The 12,110-nt window shown below is 40.1% G+C and overlaps 1 pseudogene; it reads right to left on the reverse strand.

Annotated features, from left to right (window-relative positions):
• Positions 1–227: 227 nt before the first annotated feature.
• On the reverse strand, positions 228–4,376 carry LOC109547793 (eukaryotic translation initiation factor 3 subunit E pseudogene; annotated as a pseudogene).
• Between the last annotated feature and the right edge of the window lie 7,734 nt (positions 4,377–12,110).

Here is a 12,110-nt window from a genome sequence, read left to right on the forward strand (position 1 = left end):
ATATATATTGTATTTTACATAATAGAATTGGCATATTGAAATTTTTTGGTCTTCCATTAGTAGAAGCCAGACTCATAAGTTACCCATTGAGGAGACTTTGATAAAGTTTTCTTCTCAATATTCATGGCCATCACCTAGTTTCTATCTAAAAGACTTTGGGCGGTCTTTGCATTGTTATTCAGAACCACATGACCTGATTTCAAATCAATCTTCTAAACATTCACAATTCATCTTTCTGTTACTGCTGAAATCTTTTTTAGTTTATCTGGCAATATATTAATGCTAATATACTGGTGGATGTGACAGAAAGTCTTAACTCTAAAGAGAAAACATTTGTAATAAAATCTTCAGGAAATAGTCACTTGAACACTGAGTCTTGGATTTTTTCAAAATCCAAGTTAACACATAACTATTCAAGAAACTAAGTAATAGAGTCTTTGTATGTATAAGACTCCTATTGAGTGATTTATCTAATTCTTTTGGCACCTGCCTACAGTTCCAGACATCTTTGAATGTTATCACTGCTGTAGCCAAATGGCCCCCAAAAAAACCTTGAATTATTTAAATAGTGTGCTGATAAAGGAAAAGATAAAGAATGTTATAACAGCCTTTGGGGTGGTTGAAGAAAACAGAGACCAATGGATGAGCCATTCATGCTACTCAAACACTGGAATGGAGAAGTGGTTATTATCTATGGTGTCTTTTTAAGCATGTAAGGTCTTCCATGGCTGCAATCTTCATTCCATATAATGGAAATAAACAAAGATTATCCAAATGAGAACAAGCAAAGGCTATTTTTTCAGAGCTTAATATAGCAAGGGAGTCAGCCACCATAGCTTGACATTTGGACACAAAGGCTGGCAGGGGAGTGGAAATGCTTTACAGTGAAAAGAAGTGGGGCTTCCAGTATGCTCAAATTGGAGATTATTGGTATGGGAAAACAGGAGGCAGGCTAACTAGAAGTGGAGCATCTTATAAGATTGAATTATGGAGCATATTCATCTTTTTCTGAGTGGTTCTGTGTTGGAAGAAAGGGCAAAAATAGCAAAGCTGGCAATCATTGACCAAGTCCTGACCACTTTGGGCAGATTGTTGTAGAGGTTGTGAGTGAGAATCCAACTGTCTGGCCATTGTCTCTTTGCATGTTCAGTCTCTCAGCATTAAGATTACAGAGGTTAGCTTTCCCAGAGTGAACTCAGTATTTCTATCCTATGCTGGAACCAGTGCTCTAAAAGAGTAGTTATGGACTACAGGCCCTTTGGTGGGGCTAATGGCAGACTCTGGGAGGGTTCACACCAAGGAAGTACTTCCCAGAACTTCTGCTGCCAGTGCCCTTGTCCCTGCAGTGAGCCACAGCTGTCCCCCGCCTCTGCAGGTGACCCTCCATCACTAGCACAAGTTCCATATGCATTGAATTGAAAATACCTTCTTTCAGAAGCAAGAAAAACTACAATCCTGCAGCCTGTGGCAAAAAAACCACATTCACAGAAAGATAGACAAGATGAAAAGGCAAAGGGCTATGTACCAGATGAAGAAACAAGATAAAACCCCAGAAAAACAACTAAATGAGTGGAGATAGGCAACCTTCCAGAAAAAGAATTCAGAATAATGATAGTGAAGATGATCCAGGACCTCGGAAAAAGAAGGAGGCAAAGATCGAGAACATGCAAGAAATATTTAACAAAGACTTAAAAGAATTAAAGAACAAACAAACAGAGATGAACAATACAATAACTGAAATGAAAAATACACTAGAAGGAATCAGTAGCAGAATAACTGAGGCAGAAGAATGGATAAGTGGCCTGGAAGACAGACTGGAATTCGCTGCTGTGGAACAGAATAAAGAAAAAAGAATGAAAAGAAATGAAGACAGCCTAAGAGACTTACGGGACAACATTAAATGCAACAATATACACATTTTATGGGTCCCAGAAGGAGAAGAGGGAGAGAAAACAACCCAGAAAATATTTGAAGAGATTATAGTCGAAAACTCCCCTAACATGGGAAAGGAAATAGCCACCGCAGTCCAGGAAGCACAGAGAGTCCCATACAGGATAAATACAAGGAGAAACATGCCAAGACACACAGTAATCAAATTGGCAAAAATTAAAGACAAAGAAAAATTATTGAAAGCAGCAAGGGAAAAATGACAAATAACATACAACGGAAATTCCATAAGGTTAACAGCTGATTTTGATTTCTCAGCAGAAACTCTACAAGTCAGAAGGGAGTGGAATGATATACTTAAAGTGATGAAAGGGAAGAACCTACAACCAAGATTACTCTACCCAGCAAGGATCTCATTCAGATTTGATGGAGAAATCAAAAGCTTTACAGACAAGCAAAAGCTAAGAGAATTCAGCACCACCAAACCAGCTCTATAACAAATGCTAAAGGAACTTCTCTAAGTGGGAAACACAAGAGAAGAAAAGGATCTACAAAAACAAATGCAAAACAATTAAGAAAATGTTCATAGGAATATACATATCGATAATTACCTTAACTGTGAATGGATTAAATGCGCCAACCGAAAGACACAGCCTCACTGAATGGATACAAAAACAAGACCCACATATATGCTGTCAACAGCAGACCCACTTCAGATCTAGGGACACATATATACTGAAAGTGAGGGGTTGGAAAAGGATATTCCATGCAAATGGAAATCAAAAGAAAGCTGGAGTGGCAATACTCATATCAGATAAAATAGACTTTAAAATTAAAAATGTTGCAAAAGACAAGGAAGGACACTACATAATGATCGAGGGATCAATCCAAGAAGTGGGTATAACAACTATAAATATGTATGCACCCAACATAGGAGCACCTCAATACATAAGCCAACTGCTAACAGCTATAAAAGAGGTATCAACAGTAACACAGTAATACTGGGGGACTTTAACACCTCACTTACACCAATGGACAGATCATCCAAACAGAACATTAATAAGGAAACACAAGCTTTCAATGACACAATAGACCAGAGAGATTTAATTGATATTTATAGGACATTCTATCCAAAACAGCAGATTACACTTTATTCTCAAGTTAGCACAGAACATTCTCCAGGATAGATCACATCCTGGGTCACAAATCAAGCCTCAGTAAATTTAAGAAAATTGAAATCATATCAAGCATCTTTTCTGACCACAGCATTATGAGATTAGAAGTCAATTGCAGAGAAAAAAATGTAAAAACACAAACACATGGAAGCTAAAAAATACGTTACTAAATAACCAAGAGATCACTGAAGAAATCATAGAGGAAATCAAAAAATACCTAGAGACAAATGACAATGAGAACACGATGATCCAAAACCTATGGGATGCAGCAAAAGCAGTTCTAAGAGGGAAGTTTATAGCAATAAAATCCTACCTTAAGAAACAACAAACATCTCAAATAAACAATATAACCTTATACCTAAAAGAACCAGAGAAAGAAGAACAAACAAAACCCAAAGTTAGTAGAAGGAAAGAAATCATAAAGATCAGAGCAGAAATAAATGACATAGAAACAAAGAAAACAATAGCAAAGATCAATAAAACTAAAAGCTGGTTCTTTGAGAAGATAAACAAATTGCTAAACCATTAGCCAGACTCATCAAGAAAAAGAGGGAGAGGACTCAAATCAATAAAATTAGAAATGAAAAAGGAGAAGTTACAACAGACACCGCAGAAATACAAAGTATCCTAAGAGACTACTACAAGCAAATCTATGCCAACAAAATGGACAACCTGGAAGAAATGGACAAATTCTTAGAAAGCTATACCCTTCCAAGACTGAACCAGGAAGAAATAGAAAATATGCACAGACCAATCACAAGTAATGAAATTGAAACTGTGATTAAATTTCTTCCAACAAGCAAAAGTCCAGGACCAGATGGCTTCACAGGTGAATTCTATCAAACATTTAGAGATGAGCTAACACCCATCCTTCTCAAACTCTTCCAAAAAATTGTAGAGGAAGGAACACTCCCAAACTCATGCTATGAGACCACCATCATCCTGATACCAAAACCAGACAGAGATACTACAGAAAAAGAAAATTACAGACCAATATCACTCATGAATATAGATGCAAAAATCCTCAACAGGAAACCGAATCCAACAACACATTAAAAGTATCATACACCATCATCCAGTGGGATTTATCCCAGGGAAGCAACCATTCTTCAATATAGGCAAATCAATCAATGCGATACACCATATTAACAAATTGAAGAAGAAAAACCATATGATCATCTCAGGAGATGCAGAAAAAGTTTTTGACAAAATTCAACACCCATTTATGATAAAAACTCTCCAGAAAGTGGGTATAGAGGGAACCTAACTTAACATCATAAAGGGCGTATACGACAAACCTACAGCAAACATCATTCTCAATGGTGAAAAATGGAAAGCATTTCCTCTAAGATCAGGAACAAGACAAGGATGTCCACTCTCACCACTATTATTCAACATAACTTTGGATGTCCTAGACAAGGCAACCAGAGAAGAAAAAGAAATAAAAGGAATACAAATTGGAAAGGAAGCAGTAAAACTGGCACTGTTTGCAGATGACATGATACTATACATAGAGAGTCCTAAAGATGCCACCAGAAAACTACTAGAGATAATCAATGAATTTAGCAAAGTTGCAGGATACAAAATTAATGCACAGAAATCTCTTGCATTCCTATACACTAATGATGAAAAATCTGAAAGAGAAATTAAGGAAACTCTCATTTACCATTGCAACAAAAAGAATAAAATACCTAGGAATAAACCTACCTAGGGAGACAAAAGACCTGTATGCAGAAAACTATAAGACACTGATGAAAGAAATTAAAGATAAAACAGATGGAGAGATATACCATGTTCTTGGATTGGAAGAATCAATATTGTGAAAATGACTATACTACTGAAAGCAATCTACAGATACAATGCAATCCGTATCAAATTACCAATGGCATTTTTTACAGAACTAGAACAAACAATATTAAAATTTGTATGGAGACACAAAAGATCCAAATAGCCAAAGCAGTCTTGAGGGAAAAAAATGGAGCTGGAGGAATCAGACTCCCTGACTTCAGACTATACTGCAAAGCAACAGTAATCAAGACAATATGGTACTGACACAGAAACAGAAATATACATCAATGGAACAGGATAGAAAGCCCAGAGATAAACTCACGCAACTATGGTCAACTAATCTGTGACCAAGGAGGCAAAGGTATACAATGGAGAAAGGACAGTCTCTTCAATAAGTGGTGCTGAGAGAACTGGACAGCTACATGTAAATGAATGAAAGTAGAATGCTCCTTAACACCATATACAAAAATAAACTGAAAATGGATTAGAGACCTAAATTTAAGACCAGACACTATAAAACTTAGAGGAAAAGATAGGAAGAACACTCTTTGACATAAATCACAGCAAGATCTTTTTTGATCCACCTCCTAGAATAATGGGAAAAAACCCAAAGATAAACAAATGGGACCTAATGAAACTTAAAAGATTTTGCACAGCAAAGGAAACCATAAACAAGACCAAAAGACAACCCTCAGAATGGGAGAAAATATTTACAAATGAATCAATGGACAAAGGATTAATCTCCAAAATATATAAACAGCTCATGCAGTTCAATATTAAGAAAACAACAACCTAATCAAAAACTGGGCAGAAGATCTAAATAAACATTTCTCCAAAGAATATATACAGATGGCCAAGAAGCACATGAAAGCTGCTCAACATCACTAATTATTAGAGAAATGCAAATCAAAACTACAATGAGGTATCACCTCACACCAGTTAGAATGGGCATCATCAGAAAATCTACAAACAACAAATGCTGGAGAGGGTGTGGAGAAAAGGGAACCCTCTTGCACTGTTGGTGGGAATGTAAATTGCTACAGCCATTCTGGAGAACAGTATGGAGGTTCCTTTAAAAACTAAAAATAGAATTACCATATGACCCAGCAATCCCACTACTGGTCATATACCCAGAGAAAACCATAATTCAAAAAGACACATACGCCAATGTTCATTGCAGCACTATTCACAATAGCCAGTTCATGGAAGCAACCTAAATGCCCATCGAGAGATGAATGGATAAGGAAGATGTGGTACATATATACAGTGGAATATTACTCAGCCATAAAAAGGAATGAAATTGGGTCATTTGTAGAGACGTGATTGGATCTAGAGACTGTCATACAGAGTGAAGTAAGTCAGAAAGAGAAAAATAAATATCATATATTAATGCATATATGTGGAACCTAGAAAAATGGTACAGATGAACTGGTTTGCAGGGCAGAAATTGAGACACAGATGCAGAGAACAAACGTACGGACACCAAGGGGGGAAAGTGGCGGGTGGTGGTGGTGGTGGTGGTGGTGGTGGTGGGATGAATTGGGAGATTGGGATTGACATGTATACACTGATGCGTATAAAATCTATAACTAAAAAGAACCTTCTATATAAAAAAAAATAAAATTCAAAAAAATAAAGTAAAAGAAAAGAGTAGTTATATTCTGCTGAGTAATTGCCACCTTCATGTTGGAACCAGTGCAACTATAGAGCCTGCACTCTCAATGAGGGCAATATCTTCCCCTAGGGAGTGGTTCTTGGGGGCAAAAAAAAATATTTCTCTGATGTATAAAGCACAGATTTATATAGAACATATAATACATAAACAGATGTACAGTGTATCTGTGGTATTCGAGTTGAATGTGGGTGTTGGTTAGGAAAAAAATATCTAAATAGAAGTGAGGGTGGGGGAACGTAGAGAATAAGGAAATAAAGCATTTGAGAAACAAGCTGTAGAGCCTAGGGAACTACTTCTACCTAAAACTGTGCTTTTCAGCCAGGGAGTTAAATAGCATTGGACCATCCCTCTTGGACTGCATTTAGCTTGTAATTTCTGGCTTTTCAAAGTTCTCCCTAGTTGTTTTAGTTTCTGTTTGAAATACTACAACTACTGTCCCTTCTCTTAAAGCACGAGGAATATCACCAGAATAAAGGTCTCTGTGTACACCCATAGCAAAGACTCCCATGTAGTATCACTAAAAAGATCCAATTCCCATGTAGTCCTTCTTTTCCATCCTATATCGCCTTTAAGAAGAGAAAATCAAGCCCCAGTAAACAGATGCTAATCTAAAAAATATACTATGAGAGTAGTCAAGTTTTATTCCACCATCTCGTCAAGAAAAAGGAGAATCCTACATAAATAATTTTAAGCTGTATGTTTAATCTGCTAAAATTACATTACAAACTTTGGACTATTCTAGATAAAAAAGAAATGACTGTATACTTTAAAATGGTTAAGATGTTAATTTTTTAAAATAAATTTATTTATTTACTTTTGGCTGCGTTGGATCTTCTTTGCTGCATGCAGGCTTTCTCTAGTTGTGGCGAGCGGGGGCTATTGCGGTGCACGCGCTTCTCATTTTGGTGGCCTCTCTTGTTGCCGAGTGCAGGCTCTAGGCGCGCGGGCTTCAGTAGTTGTGGCACACGGGCTCAGTAGTTGTGGTTTGCAGGTTCCAGAGCGCAGGCTCAGTAGTTGTTGTGCACGGGCTTAGTTGCTCCGAGACATGTGAGATCTTCCCGGACCAGGGCTCGAACCCGTGTCCCCTGCATTGGCAGGCGTATTCTTAACCACTGCGCCACCAGGGCAGTCCCAAGGTGGTAAATTTTATAGTATGTATATTTTACCACAATTTTAAAAAATGACAGCCTTATTTTTCACTCTAGTCCAATGCCAAGCATGAACCTTTTTTCCCCCTTATTATTGTTCTTAATAAAACAGCATCCAACGAATCTGAAGGCCCTTCCACATATAACTTTCTGATTCTGTGATCTACCATTCAAAAGAGAATAGGTTGTCCCCCCCCCATGGCAAATTAGATCTCTCAGTTTAGTTAGAGGTCCCTAGCCTTGTTCTACTGGTCCTTGCTCCTTCTTTCCTTAAATTAGAGTAACCACTGTACAGCCTCTCCACTACTCCACTACTCCAACCTCATACACATACACCACCACCATCACATCACCTCACATTTACAGCTTGGAAAACACTAAAAAGGAGATGTCATCATAGCCACAGCCATTTTGTGAGAATCTAGCTCCAAGGATCTTAAACACATTTTCTCATAGAGTCGTACAATTATTTCTTAAGTCAGGAGCTAATATATGTAAATCAAGTAAATCATTGACATTTTTAAAAACCCACAGACTAGCCAAAGGACGCTAATCAAAGAAGAGCACAAAAGTCTCCTCTCTCTTTGGCTAATGTCTGTTCTAACAGGTAGCAAGAGAACTTTATTGGGTATTGAGTGTAAGAAGAACCCCTTACTTGGTATTACTGATCACTGGGGCAAGGAAAACACCCCAAACTACAGCTGGAAAACAGTTTTTAGAGATCTGTATGTAAACACATACAAATCAACATGATTTAAATTCTTTTATGACAAGCTCCACACAGAGAAGCACCTGCCCAATTAATTTTGCAACATAAAGTTTATGATTCTCATCCTATTTCTAGTTCTTTCATTTCTCAGCTATCCAGCCTATGCTATTGCCTGCTTCTCATATCTAAAGTTCAGTCTGATTGTGTTCCTTCCTCTGGAAAAAATTTTAAGTGGCTCCCTAGTACATACTGAATACTGAATTTAAGACTGAAGGATATGTCCAAGACCAACCCTATTTCCTGGTGAAACTAAACTAATAGATTTTCCCTAAAGATCTCCAGCTTTGTCAGACTTCGTGTAGCTATTTCTTGGGTCTGAAATCTCTTCTTTCCATACGTCTAAATCCATAGAATTATCTGTCTATCATCTCTGTATCATGTGGTAGAAATTAATTTTGTTGTAAATAACACAAGCAGAATAATCTTGCAAACACTGGTTGGTAGGGAAAGCAGAAAATGGAATGGAAACAGACGGGGCTATTTTTGAAGGTAATCTGAAAGAAGTGACTTTTGATCTGGACTCCAAAGGACGTGCTAAAAAAGTCATTTCCACACAGGTGGGCAGATTTCCCTGATTAGGTGGAGAGCAAGGAGGGCGCTGAGCAAAAGAATAAATACCTTTGTACTTCCTTTACTTATCCTGCAGAGCTGAGGGCAAAGAGTAAGATCTGTTCAGCTTCGTCCCAACCCCCCAGCCCTACCATCCTCCCTCTCTCCTTTCTTTCCACACGCAGCAAGATCCCGTTTTCCCCTCGCCTCCAGTTCCAGCAGGCAAGAAGGAAAAGATCTTATGTTACTTTTTCTTCATTTGATTTAATTTTTGCATTTATTCCACCAACACTTATTGACTACTGATGTGTTCCAGGCATTTTACTAGGCACTAGAGAGAGAAGGATGGAAGAGAAAGATAAAAGAATAAATGGGGGCTTCCCTGGTGGCGCAGTGGTTGAGAGTCCGCCTGCCGATACAGGGGACACGGGTTCGTGCCTCGGTCTGGGAAGATCCCACATGCCGCGGAGCGGCTGGGCCCGTGAGCCATGGCCGCTGAGCCTGCGCGTCCGGAGCCTGTGCTCTGCAACGGGAGAGGCCACAACAGTGAGAGGCCCGCATACCAAAAAAAAAAAAAAATTGGATAACCAACAAGGCCCTACTGTATAGCGCAGGGAACTCTGCTCAATATTCTGTGACAACCTAAATGGGAAAGGAATTTGAAAAAGAATAGATACATGTTGTTAGCCAACTACACTTCAATATAAAATAAAAAGTTAAAAAAAAAAATCCCATGAGTAGTGAACTTAGACTCCATGGTGCTTCTCCCATTGTTCGGTGTCTCTACCTCAACACACACATATAGCTACATAAGAGTTCGCCACAGCCAGGCAACAGAGGAGGGAAGAGGCAGCCTTATGCAAAGTAAGCTGGCACCTGTCAAAAGTGATGGCTGCTACCTTACGGCCCCTCTCAGGCATGCTCCGAAATCTAGTAGAAAGAGAAATCATCCTGACAGACAGAACTTGGAGTAGTACATCTGTTTTCCATTTTTCATGAAACAAGAGATGGCCTAATATAGGATTTACACTGACTCATAGGTGGCGGCTAATGTGTTGGCCAGCTGGTACCTTAGGGACTTGAAGAAAACAAGATTGAAAGACTAGTGACAAAGAGGTCGGGGGCGGTGGGGGTTGGATTTAGGAAAGAATCTCTTGAAGTTGGCAGTTGTGTTTTGTGGAATACTTTCCAGAGAACAAGATGATCTGCCCCCATGGATGCCAGCCATCTTCCCCCAGCTTCCTGGGGGCTTGCGGAAAGTATAGTGTCAACGGTGTAGGTATGGAGGTCAAGCATGCACTCAACTGTACTGACTTGCCTCCTGCATTTTGCTGAGTATAGAAACTGGTGAAAGCAGAGACCAACACTGAGCCCCCAGTGGCACCATTCCCTGTTGTCCTTGTCGGACAGCCTCTCTTCCCAGCTCACATGCTACAATAACACTATTGACTCACCTCCCCAGCAACTGTAAGAGGGAGGAGGAAATGGATTTGAGAAATACTTGTGAAGGCAGAAGAGAGGAATTGATGGTCACGTGAATGTAGCAGGAGAGTGGAGAAGAGAAACTGAGATGACTCAAGCCTTTAGTTTTTGTAACTGGTGAATGGGGTCACTTTTTTTTTTTTTTTTGAGCTGTGTTTTTATTTTTATTCTATTATTTTTTTAACATCTTTATTGGAGTATAATTGCTTTACAATGGTGTGCTAGTTTCTGCTTTATAACAAAGTGAATCAGCTATACAGATACATATATCCCCATATAATGAAGACAGAGAGGATCAGAGAAGGGGTGAGGTTGATGGAAAGGAGAAAGAGCTCAGTTCCAGCCTCTGGAGCTCGGTGTGAATGAGGGTGTGTGTCATAAGCAACTAGTAGCCAGAGGGGAAAAGATCCCTGAGCTCAGAAGCAATGTCTGGGTTGGATATAAAGGATGGAAACTGGAATTTATTCATAATCATGTGTTAATGTTCCATAGGACTTTGCACTTTTAACCTTTTACCTCTAACTTTGGACAGAGAGGTTTTGCAGCTGAGTGAGCAAGCAGAAGAGGCCTTTTAGGGAGTACTTAATCCACAAGAGAGGAAGTAAGCATAGAGGAAGAACCTAACTGCAAAGGTTCACCTGTGGTTTTCAGACTGAAAGTGCCAAGTGCACAAATATCATCTATCTTGGTCCCCCTTCTCTATCACCAGCATCTAGATGAGACTCTGACACTTTGTATCCACTCAGATATTTGTGGAATGGCTGAAATAAATAGGAGGGTGTGGGGATGAGTGAATGAAGAAAAAAAGGAAGGAGTGAAGGAACCTACAGGGCATCCTGGAGGAAGGGAGGAAGAAGCCACACCTGACCTTTTCCCTTTTCCCAAAAATCCTCTTTGCAGGACTGAAAGATGAAAGGCCCTGTGGAGTAGTGGTTAAGAACATGGACTCTGAATTCAGGCTCCACGACTTCCTAGCAGCCTGGACTTGGCCAAGTGACTTAACCTCCTGTGCCTAGGCTTCCTCCCTGTAAAATAAACACATAAATGCTTAGAGCAGCTCCTGGGAAAAAGTTAAGTTCCACATAAGTGTTAGTGTTATTATTTTTGGCATCTTGATGGGAAGGTAAGCCTGCAAGACAAGCCAGAAATCCCCTGCGGAGAATGAATCCAGACACAGCCTCTAAGTGCCACCCACAAGTGATCAATCACTTTTTCTCTCTCTTGGCCTTCCAGAAGCTTTAAACACCCCAGAACTCCCCAGCATATCATTCACTGGCAAAGGACTGAGGCCCGGGTTTTAGCTTCAGCTGCCAGCAGTGAGCTGTGTGTTTGCAGAACCCCGTGCCCTCTCTGGGCTAGGTCCCCTTGCCTGCTCACGCGAGGTTGCGGGAACTGAGAGCAGAGGTCCCTTTCAGTTAAGGCCGACCATGGTCTCCCGCCGGGCGGCAGCAGGTCTGCAGCCTCAGGGCTCGGCATCGGATGCCAGGCGCTGGCTAGACGCTGCTCGGGCGGTCACACCCCTCCTGCGCGCCCAGCAGACATCCCGTGCCCGGCGCGCCCGTAGGGAGGTGCCTCTCGGGCGTCCCCCGGCCGGGACGCCACTGCCGGGGCCCGGCGTGCCTTCGCTCGCAGCCTGC

The sequence above is a fragment of the Tursiops truncatus genome, chromosome 7, assembly GCF_011762595.2.
Source record: "Tursiops truncatus isolate mTurTru1 chromosome 7, mTurTru1.mat.Y, whole genome shotgun sequence".
Taxonomy (NCBI): Eukaryota; Metazoa; Chordata; class Mammalia; order Artiodactyla; family Delphinidae; genus Tursiops; species Tursiops truncatus.